General features: G+C 36.6%; 1 long non-coding RNA gene across 1 annotated transcript in view; it reads right to left on the reverse strand.

Annotated features, from left to right (window-relative positions):
- Positions 1–413: 413 nt before the first annotated feature.
- Positions 414–21,283, reverse strand: part of LOC128005297 (uncharacterized) — a 29,576-nt gene continuing 8,706 nt past the window's right edge. The window contains exon 4 of the long non-coding RNA XR_008177964.1: positions 414–1,115. This is a non-coding gene — a long non-coding RNA (uncharacterized LOC128005297). The remainder of the gene's footprint in view (positions 1,116–21,283) is intronic.

The following is a 21,283-nucleotide window of genomic DNA, read 5'->3' on the forward strand; positions in this document are numbered from 1 at the left end:
ACACTGTAAGAAAAACTAATCTCATAAGAAAAACTTTCATTCCAGGCAACTCACATTAAATATAGATCTTCATACACATACAACACATACAATAATTACTAAATATAATAAATAAATAATCCTAAATAAAAATAAACCACCTATAAGCATCCATTTTTATTATATAAATGCACACACACACAAACACACACACACACACACACACACACACACACACACACACATTTAATTATACATTGCAAATGATAGCAATATACATTATTATTATTATTATTATACATTTTATTTATAACACACTTTATATTCAAGCAGAATCCCAAAGTGCTACACATGAAAACAATCAAATCAAAGGCTCTGCTAAAAAGTTAGGTTTTGAGGCCACATTTGTATATATATAATGTCTTCTCTCTCTCTCTCTCTCTCTCTCTCTCTCTCTCTCTCTCTCTCTCTCTCTCTCTCTCTCTCTCTCTCTCTCTCTCTCTCTCTCTATATATATATATATATATGCATATATTCTATATTCTATATTCTTCATGATTCATGTAGTCAGAACACAGACTCCAATAATCAGTCTGGTAACAAACATTAATTGAGCATTTCAAACTTTGTGAGGGTTGTGTGTAGCAGTTTGACTTCAAAACACTGTGATGAGCAGAAATACACAAGAAACATGTCAGTTCTGAGATTTCCTACAGCATTACTTTAGAGAACTATATATGCTTTGAAACATTGACAACGTGTCATTCTTAAGTTCTCTTTTTGATCTGAGCAAAACACTTGGAAGCGCGCTGATTTACAATGCTTCAGCTCTCAGATCCCCCCATTGGATTCTCCTCCAGAACCCCATCATGTTCTCACATTCTACCACACACCCCCACATCCCTAAAACTGTGAGCTTGTAAAAAAATCAATAACATGGAAAACACTGTCAAAAGAATCCAGACAACTCATAAAAGAAGACATCTTACAAAATAAAAAACAAACACAAACAGCTGTTCAGCTAGCATCTGCTCATAAACATCACACATCGGCCCCGGGGCGGAAGAGCTTCATCCTAGCGATGACATCCACTCTTAGCCTTCCTTCGGCAAAAAAAAAATAAAGTTATCAGGCACCTGTTAAATACAAATCAGACATTCAATATCCTCATATTTTCATTGTGCGCTCGAACACAACCACACACACACAAAGTTGGCTATGCTTCAGACACACTATTACAGGAAATGCGAAGAGGAAACGGAGATCAATAGGCTAATCAATGAGACAGAGTGACAGAAAAACGAGATGTGTGTGTGGGTGAGTGAAACACAAGAAGGGAGATTTAGAGGTGAATCCAACAAGCTTGTTAAAGTTGTGTAGCTTTTAAAGGAACAAGTTGTTTTAGCCTAATAACAATCAAAATAAAGCTATAAACAGAGCACTTAATTAAACCGCCATATCTCCCCAGTGTCAATGAGCAATAGCCAAGTTTGCTTGTTTATAAATTGATATTCAGAACAACAAAACTCTGAAGCAATACTGCTTAATTATCATCCTGTTTTAAAACTGCATACAAATCTAAAAATATGAATGCAGAGCTCTACTGCATAATGTTCAGAGTGCTGGAAAAATCTCAGTAATGAATGTAAATTAGTGAAGAGACTGCTTGTTTGATTGTTATTGGTATACATGAGATTTTAAATTGATGGTTACTAATAACGCTGAAACTCCCAGCGGTGCATGGGTGAGGTAAACAAATTAGTGCCATCAATAAACTGAGATGTTTCAATCAGCTGGTCATTAATTTGCAAATTCATTTAAAAATGGAGTAGATGGAGTAAGGCCTCGTTCACACTAGTGCGCTTTCATTTTAAAAATGGCGTTTTAGAATTAAAACAATCCGTGTTTACACTGGGGTTTCAGCTGCATTTCAGAAACGATCTCTGTCTACACTACATAACCTAAAATACATGTCATGTGACCATTCATGCACACTGGGAATGCGCGTAAAGTGTAAACAAGAAGTTGGTTTATAGTCAATGGCAGGTTCAAAAATGATCATGTTCATGATACAGTTACATGGTCATCGAGGATACGCAGAGATCACGTGGGAAGCCATGCCATCGTTTTCGAAAGTCTCCATTTTGGTCCGTTTACACTGAAACACGACCCCGGAGTTTTCAAACTAAAACGGGGTCAGCAGCGTTTCCAAAATTCTCAATTTTCGAATGTGGAAATCACCAGTGTAAACGAAAATGCAAGGCATTTTAAACTGAACACCACTAATGTAAACAGGGCCTCAGGGTGTATATCAATCAGGTAATCCCAGGTATCTACTGTATTCTGTTGTTGCTAGGAGACACAGTGACGCACAGGCTAAACATAGAACTCAGGTGTGCACACCGTCTGCCCTGCCTGTCAGTGGTTACCATGGAAACACCTAGAGATAAATCACCTAACTTCCTGAGTTGAATGAGGTCACTATTTAGCCACTTTGAAAGGACGTTAATGGGACGACCTCTGGTCCCTCCGGTGTTGTATGTTCCTCACCCAGTCAACCTCATACCTGATGACGCAGCATTTCTCCTTCAATAAGGGCAAATTGCACTTTTCTGCAGGAAATATAAGACACTGAGCCATCAAAAAGTCGTCAAATCAGCGGTATGTATGTAAAACACTCAATTGTATTTTCATTTTACTGAAGTCACTCCCTTGTAGTAAACAGACAGGTATGCGTGAACTCAAGAGCATCTATATGTAATATATTATGGTACATTATATTTTTATATTATTTTACATTTTTATTTTATGTGAATATACATTTTAATTATATATTTGTATCTATATATATATATATATATATATATATATATATATACATACATACATACATACATACATTACACACACACACACACACACACACACACACACACACATAGACAATTATTTAATTAACTTATATAATTAATAAAAGTGACCAGTCATTTATTTATTATTAATAACAAATTAAATGTTTACAATTAATTAAATAGATCTTTTTTGAGAAAGAATTCAAAATTGGCTATTTTGTGTTTGTCTTTCATATGTTTCTGTGTGTGTTCTCTACTTTCAGTGTGTCACATGGAGACTGCTGTATGTTCTGATGTAAGGGTATGTGGATCTGCTAGCACTGAAACTGCTAGCATAGAATGAATGACAATGTGGACATGTAGTCATTACCCTCTTGTGGCAGGGCAATAGTGTGGTTAGTGTAGCGTAGCCTATAGCCTTGAGCTCTTACAGCACGGCCTAACAGAGCACCTGCACAACCCAGCATGTGTCATTGCCTGTCGCTCAAGCAGAACACTGAAGCTCTCGTAATGCTCTTCTCTCCTACAGCTGTTATATGCTCTCGAAGTAACTATCGCTTTGCTCATATAACATTATAAAAGAGTGCTTCTACTATAATACTCCGATAAAAACTATGATAACTGCATATGTGATTACCATATCCTTATACAATACTTGTTAAATGGTACTTCAAAATGTTCTTCAAAGAATACACTATATAGAAGGGCATATATAACTATGGCACAATGCCTAAAGAAACAAGGAAATATAACAGGATCAAAATCACAAATAATTAATTTATAAATAAATACTCATAAATGTGTTTTACATTTTCTGCAAAGGTTAGGCCTACACATAAAGAGACAGAAATGCCTTGTTCTTTTGTAAGAACTATCAACTGAACAAGATGCCTGTCACATCTCGGAGCTGACTGTATCCAACAAGTAAAATCATACAACATCATATTTCTCACATAGTCCATAGTACTGATAATCAGGTAATTTAAAAATGTAGTTTTTTACAGTATTAACAAATTTTCATTACCAAAATCATAATTGGTTCCACATTATTGCAAAATAATACAAAAACTGAAAAAAATTGTTTTTGGTTATTCGAAAGTAGATTCAATTCATCAAAATTCAGGCATACTTCAGTTAGTTGCCAAGGTTACATTGAAAACTGAAAAGTTAATTGTCAGATCACGCTCTGGCGCAACATATCTATGTTCATTGTTTACAGCACTAAGTATTATTATACAGTATGCATGTGTTGATTGATTGAACATGAGTGGACATTTCTTGTCTCATCTCCTTACCTCTGACTAATACCAATGCCACCAAAGTCCTTAGCCTTTAATCTCAACCCTGCACCTGCTAATACTGCCTACAGCTGTACACCTAATCACACACACACACACACACACACACACACACACACACACAGTCACTCTCACAAACACATGAAACAAACCCTCTCTTTCTCAAGTGTCCAGCCTCATCCTCTTGCACCTCACTTTCCATCACACACACACACACACACTGTGTCTGACCTGTAGAGATAAGCTATGTGGTAAAGGTAAAATATTCCCTCTCTGAATGTTAAACAGCGGAGAGTTCCCCGGGAACATCATTTCTGAGACGGCCAATCGCACGGGCGGATGAGTGGACAGAGTTATCAGAACAGACGTCAACTCAATTTCCTCTCGCATCTCCAACATAAAACACGACCCTTTTCAAGGTTAACTTGCTACGGTGTAATAAGTGTAACTGTGAACTCCATCTTACAGTAAGTTTTAGTTGACTGACTGAATAAGTAGCCTCTGTGTGAGACGGCAGACTGATTCAATAAAGTGTGTCAAATATTTGAAGCACGCATTTGACTTGCTGATGCGTTTGACAGACTAATGTCTGGGGAACTGCCGCTGGATATAAACCTAAAGCAAAGGATTTAACAGATCCGAACTCGAATGAGTAAACCTGAAAAGAGATGAAGAAGTGCTGACTCTAGACCAGCTCAAAAGTTTAAAGCACTGCCTCTGAAACTAAGGTCAGGCATTTTAACAGATCCCAGGTCAGTGACTTCTTAGACTTTCAAATAGAAAACTTCCTTCCTCCAACAGCCAAAACTGGAGGAAAACAGTGTAAAACACTCAACATGATTGCAAATAATAACACTGGCTTTGACAGGAAATCTGAAATTGGGTTAGTTTACATGCTATCAATGCGCTGCATTGTGTCATAAACAGAGCGACCTGCCAAAAGTGCCTTTTAGCTGGTGTGCTGACAGCATATACATATAATGCTTCCCCCAAACCAAATATTTACAGGCAACTTTTCTATTTGCAAGCATTGATGGACTTCACTAAGGTAACATGACGTCGTGAACATCCCCAGACACGAAACACATAGAGGACAAACACATGCACACGCATACTGACAGTACAACACCAGATGGTTGCAGATGCTGTTTGTCCTTCATCTGGCCTCTGAGAAAGTTTACTGACTCTCAAACTGTTCACAAATATTTAGAAAGGGTAGCTGGCTGAAAGGTCTTGTAAAGAAAAACTGCATATTTATAATAAAATATGTTCTATTAGTTTGCATGAGATGTGACCCAGCCCTCCTCAAACCCCTCTATCAGGCCTTTGTTTAAATAAAGCATGACGAATTGTAGCACAACAGATACACAGAACTGATAGCATAATGGTATCAGCCTATGACATGAAGGTTAAGAAGAGACTTTCTTATCTGATGCCATATAAAGCCATTATTGATTTGATGTACGAACACGGAGGGCTGTTGGATCATTCAAGCAGGAGCAGGTGTGGAAAAAAAAACCTCACAATCAGCCAGACCAGGAGCTTTCATAATACATGAGAGTCCAGTCTGGAAGTGTAGGCTTTCGGATAGATTGAGAGACGCAGACCTACAGACAGATCGAAATAGAGGGTCAGACAAATAGAGGCATATACCAAGCTGCTTAACAACCTCATGTCTGTTTCAGCGGGAATGGTGCCAGGAAAGACCCCCATTACATATCACATTACATTATTATGTAGGCGCTGACCTTCAACTACTTACGAACTGAAACGTACTCTACCCATACAGCAACAAAAAAAATGGTTTTCTTTCTGGCCAAAATGCATTCAAATATATGCTAAATATATGTTGTAAACAGCATTGCTTTAGGAAAAAACATTTTTCAAATTTAAAAGATATAATTAGTTTAACCCATCAAATGCTTAAATATATTACAAATTGTGCAAGAAAATAAATGTTCATTCTTAATATGCATCGGTAAGGTAAAATGCATTTAAAAAATATTTATTAATTCTATTAGTGGAAAAATATATATAATATGGCCAAATATATAAATATATAGTATGTTAACATACTTTAAAATCTATATTAGCAATATATTTTTACAGTATATTTCATGTATATTATGAAATATGTTCCAAAATATGTTTTTTTTTACCCCATTTGAAAAGATATGCACTGCATTCAACACAAGCACATCTCATTTGCATTCTAAATGTTTCAAATTGTAATTCATTATGCAATGAAAAAACCCTGACCCGTGGACATTCCTGTCCTTCACTGCACAGAGCCGCACTCCTCCATAGCCCAGTTTCACCCATGACTCAGTTATTAATAATGACTTCTCAAAAATGAGTCCAACAATTTAACCTAATTCATGTGCGTATGAATATTATTTAAAGACTGCAGCCCACAGCAATTATCATTACGTATTTCTAGTTATTATACCATGTCTAAGTCAGATCAAACACGCGACCTGTCAAACACACACGGCATAAGAGAAGTGTGTGTGTGTGTGTGTGTGTCTGCATTGCTGCAAATTATCCTCCACGGCCCTAGAACATTAGAGAACGTGCTTTGATATTGCTTTGAGCCTAATATAGTCAGCAAACTCTCTAACCACAATGAATTTATTATTTCTGAAGAGGAAAAATCCTCAAATGCAGAATTATTAGCTTACATACCCAGGCCACTCTAAATCTCTGAGTCTCTCTGCCATGATGACATTAATGACTCTCAGCTCAAGTTCAGGCCGGCGCTGATCTATTCTTCCACCCCAAATGAAGACAATGTTTTTGGCTGTCCAGCTTTCATTTCTAATAGAAAACTATTGATTTAGCAATAAGAGGCATTCTGCTGCCATACAGGTGCTCTATGTATGACAGCACGATTTACGACTTATCATTAAAACTGTATCAATATTTTACTGCTTTGGATTTTGATTCAGGACCATAATTATGGCATTAATGTCTTTTAAGTTGAAACCGACCGTATATAGCCACAGAGGATATCACTGCTTTGTTAGCTCTGTGTTCAAAGAATAAATATGGTAAATGATGAAGTAAAACATTTCATATTTCATAAATATGCATTGCCTTAGATAAAAATCTCTAAACTTAGACTCACACACGAAACACCAGAAATGGAATTCATAATGTTTATATACACTCATGCACATACAGACACACAAACCGCCCAAAAATATGTCAAATTGAGTGAGAGCTATTGACAAGTGTCACTTCTACACACAAACATACTTTGGCCCCTGAAGGCAAGAGTGAGAATCGGGCACTGATGAGACTCTGACAGGGCTTGTGGAAACTACTGCCGGTGGCAATTACTTAATATAGCAAACTGACATCAAGATTATTAGAGCGGATATTAAACAAACACATGCTCTACCTTGTGCTACAGTATATTTCACTCAAGCCTGGAGAAGCACAAAAGATGCATTAATTTGCATGCAGTGATCTACATACATACATACTAAATATACTCACTCGTGTTAACACAACAGTCACAAAGACTCTCTATCCCACATGCACAAATGTTTCAAAGACATCTGATACCAAAAACAGATCAAGGTCATAATGTGTGTGTGTGTGTGTGTGTGTGTGGTGAAGATGATGTAAGTGTTTAAATAGGCAATTTCCTTCTCATACAGTGTCTGTCCCATTTATTCAATGAGCTGCAGTCTCTCTCTGTCCTCTGGCTCTTCTATTAGCTTACAGTTATTTGGCTTGTTGCTCTGTGTGCCTGTAATAATTGGACAAGCAAATGTGCGATCATGCTCTCTTTGCGGTCATCATCTATCTCTCCATCACCGGACAGATAAACAAGTAATAGTATGCACACACACTCACACGCACACACTCTTCCTGTGTTTAGTGGGGGCATGATCGATAGCTAGCCTTCATCGTCGTCATCATCATTATGGCTTTCTGCTGAATGAAATTGACCACACATAATCCAAACATACTCAAACAAAAAACACATTTGTTTTTCTATCATGGTGGGGGATTTCCATCGACTTCTATTGTTTACACTTTCGTTATTTATCATGTTTTTCATAACAAAGATCATAAAGTAAAATACATTTTTTTTTTTATGATTCCAAAACTATATACACTGAAATAAAAGTGGCCAAAAAAAAGAGGTATATAATACACTGTTGTTCAAAAGTTTCTTTTTTAAGATGAAACAGAGTACTTTTTTTACTTTTATTCAGCAAGGTTGCATTAAACTGATCAAATGAGATTTAAATTTCAAATAAATTCTGTTCCTTTGAACTTTTCTATTTAAATAATCCTGACAAAGAGACAAACTATTAAGCAGCACAACTGCTTTCAATATTCCTATTAATAACAAATGTTTCTTGAGCAGCAAATCAGCATATTAGAGTGATTTCTGAAGGATCATATACAGTAGAACTGAGGACTAAAGTAACCGCAGCTGGAATTCAGCCTTTTCAAAAGAATAAATTACATTCTAAAATATATAAAAATGTATCTTAAATTGTAATAATATTTCACAACACTACTGTTTTACTGTATTATTGATCAATTAAATGCAGCCTTGGTAAACAAAAAAAATCTCACCAACCCTAAATGGTAATGCAGAATTTGAAATGTTTACACTCAGCCACCAACTAAATATTTTTAAACATTTTTAAATTGTACAGTCAATGCGTTAACTTTGGCAGGCCTAAAATACCAAAACTTAAAACTATTTAATACCTTTAAAACAATTTTATTATACTTTCAGTCCAAACAATGTAGAAAAAAACCTGACCATACACTTGACTGACTTGAAGATGCTTATATTTTCTACAGCCTAACGCAACATCTATCCCTAAATATATACCTTACTAAAAGAGTTTGCATTTTAAGATGTATTGCTTTATATTTAGTTGTTTTCCTCGAGGGGACAGGTGGCTGGTCCAAATAATGTAGATGAAATCAGGTTTTACTGTCTTTGCTGGGACATTTGGTACCTAGAAAACCCTGAGTAACACTGAGTGGGATTGTGGGTAATGTCAGCTCTACTTGTTTTTAATATTTATAAGCAGGAAGGAGAGGACGTGTCCTGGAGTGTCATAAAGCAGAGTGTCCAGACACCTCATAGCTGTCTGATAACCTGCCAACACCACAGCAAAAAGCCCTCGCACGCGTCTCTCGCTGCTTCTGTTTCTATTCTTCCCTCTCGCTCACGACATCTCACCTACAGCACACAATCTGTGCCTGCCATTTCCACTCAGGCTAACTCTTGAATAAAACTTTTACTTGCAAGAACTCCTACATCCAATGTTCCCTTATTTATGTTTAAAGAGCTCAACGTTTAACTGATGTTTAATGAATGCAAAGGAACACAAGCGTTATCTAGTAAAATGAAGCTGTGACTGCTAACCACGACTGCCTCTGGACCCCTTGAGCTCAACACAACAAAGACATTCACGTTTAGAGCGTTATGTAGGCAAGTAAATCATGAAAAAAAAGAAAAAGAAAAAAAACGTTCATTTTGGGGTGAACTATCACTTTAATGAAATCTTATAAAACATAATAAATGTCTAATGAGTTATATTAATAATGAATTCTTACCTTTTACTTATTTAATCAAGATCGAGCCCAGGCAGATAAAACACAGATTCTCTCATTCTTATTTTATCTTATTATTAATGACATCATTATTGATTTTTTTGTTTGTTTTTCTTAAGTGAAATTATTTTCCAAATGCAATCATATCATATATGTGATTTGATCTTTCCACTAATTAAGGCTTATGGAGGCAGGCTTCCTCAATGTCCCAAAGACCCAGAAGTGCAGACAAACTGACTCGCTTCACTACTCTGCCTATGGTTAAATATTCATAAAGAACCATTTATGAATCAATGGATTATTTATAAAAACTGGCAACTGAATGCATGTAGTTAAAAGTAGTGAGCGGGTGTGTATGTGTGCATTTACATGTCCAAATTATTACCCTTAGATGACAGTTTCCTTTTGAGCACATACTAATCTGGAAAAAATATTAATAAATTAAATATATATTTTAAATTATATTTATTAAAAAATATAAAAGAAAAATGACCGTTTGGGATATGACTAGTCTATAGTAATTATAGCTTAAGATGCATTGAGGAAAAAACATTAAATTAAATTAAAAAATTATTGCTTTACAATTTGAAAGTAAAGGTGTTTAGTGCTAGTTTTTATTCATCTTGCAAGGAGACCGTGGCACTCGGGAGTAATATATTTTTTTGTTTTACAAGCCAATCAAAATTCCATCAAAGTGGACAGTCAGTGATCACCATGCAATTTAGCTTTGACATTTTGACATTTATATAACGCATCCTCATGATTCACAGGACAAAGGGTATTTTTAAAGCAACAGTTGTGTGGTGCTGGATGTTGATTTCTATTAGCATTAAACATAAAAAAATAAACTACTTGGTGCAAAAACTTGCATGTCACTTTTGAATGATAGTAAGTCCTGTATTTACCAACATACATTGTGGGGACCATCCAACTTAATGACAAAGATGGCGTGCCAAAGGTGTGTGTTAGGGTAGGTTTAGGAATAAGAAAATATCATTAACCTACTGTAGTATATAACAACAAACCAATGGGAAGTCCCAATCATGTCTGTTTGTGAAAGGCAGGGGAAGATACAGGCACAGATCTGAAATGACAAACTGCTCAGTGTGCGATGTGAATGCTGTAAACCTTATATATCACATATGAGAGAGTCCTGACAGGGAAGCCTCACTTCAGAGACAGTGTCGGGCTGAGAGGACATCACCACAGCTCACCCTGCTGGCCACAGGAAAACCCTACCACCTCACTGCACACAAACCTACTCCTAACTTTCCTCATTTACAGCAGCTGCTGACACCCTCCGATTTCCTAACATCCAAAGTCTGGCCAATCCAATGTAGTTATCAGAGTCATTGTTATTATTATTCAACCGCCATATTCTTTAACTGCCGATCTACAGAGTTCATTCCTCTTCAGCCAGATTAAAATACGACATATCAAGCATATGTTTAAGAGTCAGTATGAATGAATAATCCCAGAAATCACAAAATCACATTTTCAATATGATAGTATATTTTATATCAAACTGTAATGTCCAGATTTTATCAAGATTTTTATTGCACAAGTAAGTAAATCAACACAATCAAGACACAGTAAAGTGCTTCATGCTCACAAACGTTCAGAACAGATCACCTTACATACTTTTACTTAGCTATTTAATGGGAACACCCCATATTCTACTGGATACACCCTGCTCCTAAATTAAAACTTTCTGATTTTTTTACGAAAAAAAAAATAAATAAATACAAATTTATATATATATATATATATATATATATATATATAAAATTATAAAAATATGACATTTTATTTTTACTGATGGGGACATCCCCAAAAGGAGGTTTTGTCAGATTTATGATTACGATTATTTCTTAAAATGCAAACAAATTTTTCAAAGGTGTTGTCAGATTTAGCTAGCTTCTAGGGACCAATCTGTCCCCAAACTACAGCTAAATACATACACACACAGCTCTGTGGTCTGGATATGATTTCCATGCTTTAGGGGTTTTGGAAGTTTTTGGAGGCCATGCCTGCTTAATTTCCTCTGAGGAAACACAAACCTAGACTCTAATCACCCAAACACACACAGATACGTACAGAGACAAACACACACACACACAGTCTCACTGTGCATACGATATTATACTGTTTATTCCACACAAACTAGCGAGAGAGTGTGAGTCAGAGCTGTGCCATAGGAGAGAAGAAAGACAAACAGAAAGAGTGATTACAAGCGAGTGAACAAGAAAGACAAAAGCAAAGGAAAAAGTAATATCCTGTTTGGCTGAGGAAAAAAAAACAAATACACACACACACACACACACACACACACAAAAGACGTGACGAATATACACAGAGAGTTTCCACAGAAGAAAAGAAAAAAAGCCTTGATGACAAGCTTTTGTGCATTTATGATCCTGGGTAAGAAATTCTGTTAATGTTTTTATTAATGTCTTTATTTTATAAATAAATATGGAGGTTGTATGTATGTGAATGTGGTTGTGTGAATGTATTTATAGGGCAGCTAAAAGAAGGCACAAGGACAAATTACCACACTCATTTATCACCTGTGTTATCTGCCCTACAGGCCAGCACCTAAACACACACACACACACACACACACACACGTCCTCAACACAAACTAGTAACGGGAACATCCAAAAACTTTCACACCAAACTTTGAGCCACAAAAACTTTCTATAAATCCTTGAGAGGCTTATGCATCAAAAAGGACAAATTCGGCTTTCTTTCCCTTTTTTTTCGGAAAACATTAAAAGTGACAAAGTATTAAGTGTTTGGTATTAAGTCTTAAGCTCAACTCATTACTTTCTTATTTTCCTTTCTTGGCACATCAGATGTGATATTTAAAATTATAAATCCATGTCCGAATATAATTAATTTTAATTCAGTGTTTGCATGACGTCACAAACCAGTTGTACAATATTACTTTTTGTTTTACAATGTTCATTTTTCTCATCCTCTTGATTTGAGTCTCGGCTCTTTGTAGCTTTTGAGTTAGTTGTAAAAACTGTTCAGTCTGGTTTAGTTAAACCATTTCTGCTCACTAAAACCTAAATGAATCATTAATATGTTTAATCCACTTTGACATAGAGCTAGGACAAGTCTGTAATTAACTAGTTAGACTGGTTAGAGAAGTTTGTATTCATGTATGGAGGGATTACCTCAAGATAAAGAAGAATGAATTATCTGGAGATCATCCAGAGACCCGTGTCTAATTTAATCCAAATGCACTGAATTGTAAATCAGAGGTTGGAAAACACTGTATGTTCTCATGCAAGGCCATGTCTGGGTCTCCAAAGCATTTTCCCAATTTATATTCACAGACAATGTTTTACCAACATGACCTGAATAAATATACTGGCCAGTAGATAACACTAACTGTCATAACTATGAATGATAAATAATAGTTATACTAAACAGATCAGTAATTAATGCTCAGAGAAGACTTCAGGGGTGTGCAATCCATCATTACTAAATCAGTGTTAGAGCATGTTTAATTTACAGGAAACTCTCAATGTTATATATTTCATTTTACATGCTCATCTACTCTACTCATCTACTCTACAACCCTAGTGTTCGAGTTTCATACTAATATTGATCAATTAAAGTTCATCTTTAAAAACACCAATATTTTAAAACATTTTTTTCTCCATTTTTTTTACTGTACATGTTCTAATACCTAAACTCAACTTGAATAGCAGTAATTTACATGCTGTAAAAATATTTAAACAACGATATTTAAGCAGAACTTAAGCATTATAACATGCTGTAAACAAAGTGAAAGTACAGTCCCCCTGCAGCAACCCGACTTGCTCAAGGGCACCGTTTAGATCTCATTTAGTCTGGTTCATGACTTACCTGAAATTAAATCTGCTCCCTTTGTGTTAATACAGCGGACCATTAAGCATCCGGCCATGATCTGAGCAGAGACTTAGAGGAGGAAATATTTGGGCACTATGCTGGAAGACTAAAAACACACGGAAGGAAATTTGATTTAGCTAATCTTAAATGGTGATCAGTCAGTCTGGAGGGAGGCCGAGATTAAAACAGTTTTGTGCCCATGATTTATCGATTCTTCACTTTCAGCGTACATTTAAGCCTCTGAGAAAACGTGTTCCTTCGAGTTATTTGAACCAAGTGAACTATAAAGCAAAACACGAAAACAAACTTGAGGTTGCCTTTTGTGAAAACGTGTTTTTAAGTGTTCACAACAGTCATGAAAAGTATGTTTATATATTATTACGGCTTTGATGTGTGCTCCAGATAATTCGCCAACTATACTGTTGACACAATTAATATTCCGCACACATCTTTAAATATTATTATGTTTTATTAAAAATGTATCATGTGCCAGATGTTCAAACTGAGAACATAAACACATTAAATACAAAGATTTCAGACTACAGGCTCGATTCAGTAGCTATTGTATATGAATACATGACTCTACAGTATATAAAATTCTGTTTCCCCAGTCTGTCCTTAATACAGCGATTCCATGAAGAGTGCCTAGTCCCAGCAGACCCAACATCATCTGGGTCAAAGATTGAGTGGAAAACATGTGTTCCAAAGAGAAACACAGAAAGAGAGAGAAATGATGTTCAGATGTGAGCATACAAACCTCTCACTGTGAGAGAAGAGACAGATATGGATCAACTGAAACTCAATCTCAACTGCATGTATTGAATTTCATAAGAGATCTAAGAGACATCTTTTGTTACTTTCACAGCAACGTACTTTTTCTTACTTACACATGTGCTTACACACACAAAACAGTCAAATCAAGTCAATACACTAGCACTGGGACCATTACATTTAAAATAATAATAACTATATGATTCAAAGAAAATCCACTCACTCACTTTGGATTGATATCGGATTCACACACAAAGCTATATTATGGCCACCTCTTACTCTATTTTAAACACACACACACACACTCATCAGTATTCTCTGTGAGACTATAATAACCTGAAATGAAACATTTACAGTCTAAACAGTGCCACCTCCTCGGCTCCAATGAGAAAGCAAAAATTCACACTTAATATTCAGCACAGGTAATACGTGTGATGCATTCCTCTAAGGGACTATGCTCTTGTGTTTGTGTTTTCGGAGAACATTAATGGCCTGTGTGGATCTGATGGAGAGAGAGAACGGGTCTTGAAGAAATTAAGCAGCAAGAAGCATTAGGCTGAAATATGTCAGATGACATCCTAGTATATGTTGTACACAAATGCACCTTCTAAGCTTTAGTAAAGTTAGAGTATTTAAATGTCACAAATATGAAATATGCACCGTTGCTGGTTTTCTCATCTGTTTTTCATATTGACATAAAAAGCACCCAACGGGAGGAGGTAAGGTGTGAAAAAAACTCTCCTGTGTACATTCTAATATGGCACCATATTTGCACGTATTTTAACGCTGAAAATTGATCACAGGGGACCACAGTGTGCTGAAAAACACACTTCCTGACCACACACACAACATACAAATATGTTCAACAAATAAACAAAAATACAATTCAAGTTAACTCATTCATAATCACAGTGATCAATAGAGACCATCTAAATGTCCACAAAAGCTTTATTTTTTGTTACATATTAGATTTGTCATTACTTATGTTATTTTGCACTAGATGTATCTATTTTTACAGCTTAAATATTAAAAAGATATGATAGAATGACATGATATATCAATCAAATGAATTATTGAAATTGGATCCTGAAGTAATGTGTTTTGAGTTTGGAGACCTAAATATTTTGGAAGCTAAATGATTTATAATGAAAATATTGATTCTTTTGAATGAAATCAATTTAAACAATCAACAAATGAAAAAATACATCATTTACATATGAAGGATTCACTGAACAGTCCTCTGTGTTCGTGGGTGCAGGGTTTTGTAGATGAGTGTGTATTGTTCCTTTAAGAGCACAACTAGGTCGGTGGTCGGTCGCTGTGGCGTCGGCTGTGTCTGCAAGGCTAGTGATCTGATTGGTTGTGATTTGTGTGAGAGCTGATCTGATTGGTGGTGATGAGGTCTATTACACAGGGCCTGGCTCATGTGGGCCAGGTGTCAGAAAGCATCGTTTCCACGCCAACGCATTACAATGAGAACAAAAGGGCTGACGGTGCAACCTAGAGAGAGATGGGTTGAGGTGGGGGTTTGGGGAGACCAAGCCAAAGAATGGATTTTAATTCCAGACTTGCCTGACATAATACTGAAGATCCAGAATGTCCTCTGCTTTCGAAACTGGAGTAGAACCACAAGAGATCAAACTTGCCTCACCTTGAAACCAGAAAAAAACATCCAGGAATCACCTACATGCTACAGACCAAAACACACAGCAAACATTTGTTTCAACATTTTATAAAAGCAATTCTTCCACACAGAGCAACAAACAAACAGCTCGGCCTAAACTCATAGAAAAAAAAAGGAAGAAAACACTGTAGGAAAATTTAATTTTTTCACACTAAAAGGCACAAGTATTTGGCTTTATGTCTACACTTCCCATGAAGTAAAAAAGATCCCAGATAAGTCTTAACCATGAGGGCCACTTCAGCCCATTATCAAACTGAAACATTCTTGCACTGCCCCCTAATGGTTTGATCCCTCACTGCAAGGCACACGTCTCTCCTCCACAACAGATGGGAGCACGTTCTCTGAAATATCCTTTAGATATCTTCCATGCCATCTCTAGGAATGGGATAGTCCGCTAATGCATGAAATGCCAGTGTTGAGGCAGGTGACAGTATCGTTATTACTTAAGAGTGATGTCACCAAGAGGTACATTTTATTTACTGTACAGTGATCAAGCAGAAGATCAATATATGTGTGTGCTGGTGTGTGCATTCACACAGCAAGAGGATGGTCTAATCATCTAATCGTTTCTGTTGAGTGATCGCTCAGCCGCAGCGTGGCATTTGGAAGACAGGCATCAGAAACTCATTTTAATGCCTATTATTAGTGCACACAATACTGAGAGTAGGAGTACAGAAGTGAGGAAGGGAGAAGGGTGGGCGGCTCTGTGAATGTCAGATTCTCTTTTATTAATGCTGGAATTTTGTAAATCTAACTGAATGTTTTCTCAGGTTGGGCTATGGCGCTCAATTCACTCAGCACAAACACATTCACTCACACACACATATACAAAAATTTGCTTCGCTTAAAGGGGTAATCGGATGCAAAATTCACTTTTGTTGTTGTTTGAACATAAATATGTGTTGGACGTGTGTGCACATCCACCCTATTATGATAAAATACCTACCCAGTGTCTTTTTTTCTTAAATCCCTTTCTCAAATTGGGCTGTTCTGAGATTCCTGTCAGAATGGCATAGTTTTGCACAGGCCCCTCCCACAATGGTTGATTGACAAGGCCTTCTTACCTCAGACCCGCCCTTAGAGAGCTGTGAGCTGTCTGCCATTGTGTCGACTCATGTGCAGGGAAAGACAAGAATTCCTCAGATTAAGCGATTGAGGTGTTCTGTTGTTGGATGGAATAATGAACAAAACAGCCGTCATTTACTCCCGACATCTGAGCCTCTGAAGACGCAGAGGATTAACATGACTTTAGTTTTGGAAGGAAATGCACCGATTTGCCTAAATGCATTTAAGTTCTAAGATAGCGATCCAGCTTCATCTAAAGAAGAACTGAGTATAAGGGTTTTTTTAGGAATCTTTGCAAATTGCTTTTCCTTATAATGTGATAGTTAGCAAATTTCACAGCTGAAGTTTACAGTCTGCTTGTCACCCCACAAAAGAGAGGGGCGGGGTCAGCAGAGCTCATTAGCATTTAAAGCAACATGGACTAGAACAGCGTGCTGAAAACAGAGCAGATTTTGACAGGTTTAAAATTGTGTTTTTTGCCCCACCATTGAGAAATTTTAACCCAAGTATGTTACAGACTTTTCATTAAGACCCATAAAGAATCATTTCAACTTGTGGAAAACAGGCATCCAATAACCCATTTAATTAATTTAATTAATTAACTCGAAAGGAGGTCTTGAAAAGTTTAGCTCGATTCACTTTGATGTCAAAACAATAGATTTTAGTTTTTAGTGTTGCATTTTTAATTGAGACTAAATAGTATACATTTTAATATCAGCCATTACAGATCATTACATTACATTACTGATCAGATTATCAGCATCGGACAGAGAACAGACAGTAACACAGACACTGATTCAAAATGAACACTAATAACAGAAACTGCATCTTGAACACCCCCCCCCCCACCACCACCATACCACCCACTTTCTCCCCACAGCAATCTCAATTTAACATGTTCAGATCAGTTACAGCTTATTTGACACCCGGTCCCGCATTGATTTGCTCATATGCATTGATTTTTCCCTTTATTCAACTCAATACCCACATCAGGAACAGAAGCTCAAAGCATCTGATCATCATATATCGTGCTGAGACGATTCCCATCTCCCAAAGCAGAGAAAGATCCAGCACTCATATCGAACCGAAACATTCAAAGCACTCGAGTTCCCTCTTTTAATTGGTTCAAAAGAGTTTTAATTTAGTAAAGACTGCCTCTCAATGGTTATTCTCCAGTTTCAAAAACTAACAGCCTACTAAAATAAATCAACATGCATAGATACAAAATGACATACACAAGGGACCATTGATCTCAACTACAGCCGCTTGCTACTCATTCAGGGAGGATCCTAAAAACATTCAACCTTAATTTAAACCTAATGTTAATCTTTATGAAAACAGTTTCATTTCTCAGCAATAATAAAAGATCGCTAGCAGAATAAACAAATAAACCAACCCTCATAATATGCCAGCGGCTGTTTTTCTTCATAAGCAAGAGCATGAAAACAGTCCTGAACGGTAAGCGCTTTCATCTTGAAGAGAATGAAGAGTTTCTTATCTACGGATGCTTAAGCACCAAACATAAACTGAGACAGACACCGCAACAACATTATTATGCTTCCGTGACAGCTTTCGTAATAATAAAAGAGACTTTTTGCTTGAGACCCGAGACGTTTCAATATTCAGGTTTTATGTTTCGGCCCTCAGGTTCTTCCAATGAAAATCCACACAAGATTAAAAATGATGAAGAATCTGTAATGACCTCTCCGTGCAACCCAGGTCATCAGATCAATTCCCAAAAAATGTGTGTGTGTCGATTTGAACAATAGCGTGATTGTTGAACCCAGGGAGTAGGAAACCGATGATCATTCAATTAAACGTGCTGGTTACCATGTGTGTACACCCATTTGTGTGTGTGTGTGTGTGTGTGTGAATAATTATATCATGGTTGGATGCCTGTTCACTCACTGTGCAGCCAATGATGAGCTGATTAACAAGGATTTTAATTATTCACCAAAACAAGGTGCCCTTTCACACACACACACTCAAACACAACAGCAGCAGACAGACGGTGGCATCCTGTGGCGCCATAGTTCTCTGCAGGCACTGAGATGTTCATTGTGCCCACCATTTTCTGTCTGAATTCATCAAATCACTGTAAGGAAACACAATGTATGCATGCGCATGTCACACAAAACACATACAGTATACACGGACATAGACCCATAGTGCAAACGAACGCAGCTGGCGAATCCTCCAGTGTAACATCTGATGTAATTTGATTTTAGATGGGCTGCTGTATGGTAAAAATAATTTCACTGACTTGACTCCCATCTGGGATCTGTTCAGTAGAGATGGACTGGAGCAAATTTGTTTGTGAAAGACAACCAAATGAAATGAGCTTTGCTGAACGCTCGGCTGCACATCATGACACTACAGAGGTTGAAATCATGATCTGGCGAAGACCTCAGCAGACAGATTTTGGAGTGTAATAGTACAGCGAGAGCAAATGCTTAGGCGGGATTCTGGTAGCGGTGGGTTTTATTAAATGAGGTCCCGCTGAGCTTGTCTGTTATTAAAGATGTACAAGTTGAAATGTAACTGAAGAGCCTCCTAAAGAGTTGTGTGAAGTTGTGGGGTGTCCAATTCTGTGGCTGTGGTTTATGCTTCAAAGCAATGTGAATGACTGGAATATAGATTTACTAGAACAGCAAAGTTCAGTCAAACTGTTTTTAAAAGCTTTTGTGACCCATGTCTGAAAATGGATAGATGACAGTTGAGTTCATGAATTTATTATCTAAGGCAGATGTGATTGGGACTATCAAATTAAAAATAAAAACAATGATTTAATGAATTAATCGAATTAAACCCCATTTATTTATACTATTCACTAAATAGAATTCAATTTGATTTGTGAGCTGGAAATATTATTTGTTTTTAATTATTTAAAACTTAAATTAACTGTTGATGGTTCCCATGGAAATTTGGCTCAAACTATAATTTTGAGTAATTCTGTGATTAGTTGAGGTGGACCATGAGAGAACCAGGCTCATAATTAGATGGGACCACCATGTCCCAGATTTAACTGTATTGGATGGCATTGTTGTCTGAAATGCGGAGGTCAAAACAAGTGAGCTGGAGCAGAGCAACCGGGTCTGCTGGCCTCAGTAATCTTCCAATGAAAGAATACAAGAGGAACGCAGATTGGAGGTGGTCTTCTAAATAATGTCACTAACACCCTGACTACTTGATCTTAACGCAAGAAAGTTAGGGCTGTAAGTCTGAAGACAGCAGACTCGCAGATTAGTCGAGAAACTAAAACTGATGTTACAGTGTGGTGTTATTTAAAAGGTGGCCCATGGCCTGTATCAGGACAGTGTCAGACTGCTGGCTATGTTGATAGTTTTAGTTTTGTTGAATGCATTACAGTTTGATATCACTTTTTTTAGTTACTGAACACACTTTCGAATAAACACTAAGCCATGGGATACACACAAACACATACAGTACACACACAAACAGTAATTCATTTCTATTTTCAAATACTATTATTGATGGCAAAGCTGAATTTTCAGCATGCAGCCCTTCAGTCTGCAGTGTGTGATGATGATGATCCACATTGATCCTTCAGAAAACTTTCCAATATGCTGATACAGTGCTTAAGGAACGTTTCGGATCAATGTTGAAAACGAAATATCATTTCAATATCATATCAAGTAGAGATCGACCGATATGGGTTTTTCTATAGCCGATGCCGATGTTTAGAGGTCAGGGTCAGCCGATGGCCGATATGTGCTGCCGATTTTTAGGGCCGATATCTTGGAGTTTTCCCCTTGATTTGCATGCTAAAATGTCACACTAATAATAAGTGGATGCACAACACATTTTTTTCTAAACCTATCATAATTTATTGAGCACTGACTTGAACCATCTCTTCATTCATCTTAATTTAGTGCACTGCGCTGTATTAAAATAAAAAAAAAATGTATCCAAAGTTAACCAAACAAATTAATAAACTGACCAAGTATTAAATATATAAAACAGGTAATATATATGTCAATCATTTACATAAAAGTTTTAGAGCATTTACATTTATCAAGTAGAATTTTTCAAGTTTGTTGGAACATAAATGTAAACTTAAATATACATTTAAATAAATACAATTTTAGAAATAAAAATCAATTAAACTGAAAAATATAAAAAAAAAAATAACAGTG

This window comes from Carassius gibelio, chromosome A5 (assembly GCF_023724105.1).
Source record: "Carassius gibelio isolate Cgi1373 ecotype wild population from Czech Republic chromosome A5, carGib1.2-hapl.c, whole genome shotgun sequence".
NCBI classification, from domain to species: domain Eukaryota; kingdom Metazoa; phylum Chordata; class Actinopteri; order Cypriniformes; family Cyprinidae; genus Carassius; species Carassius gibelio.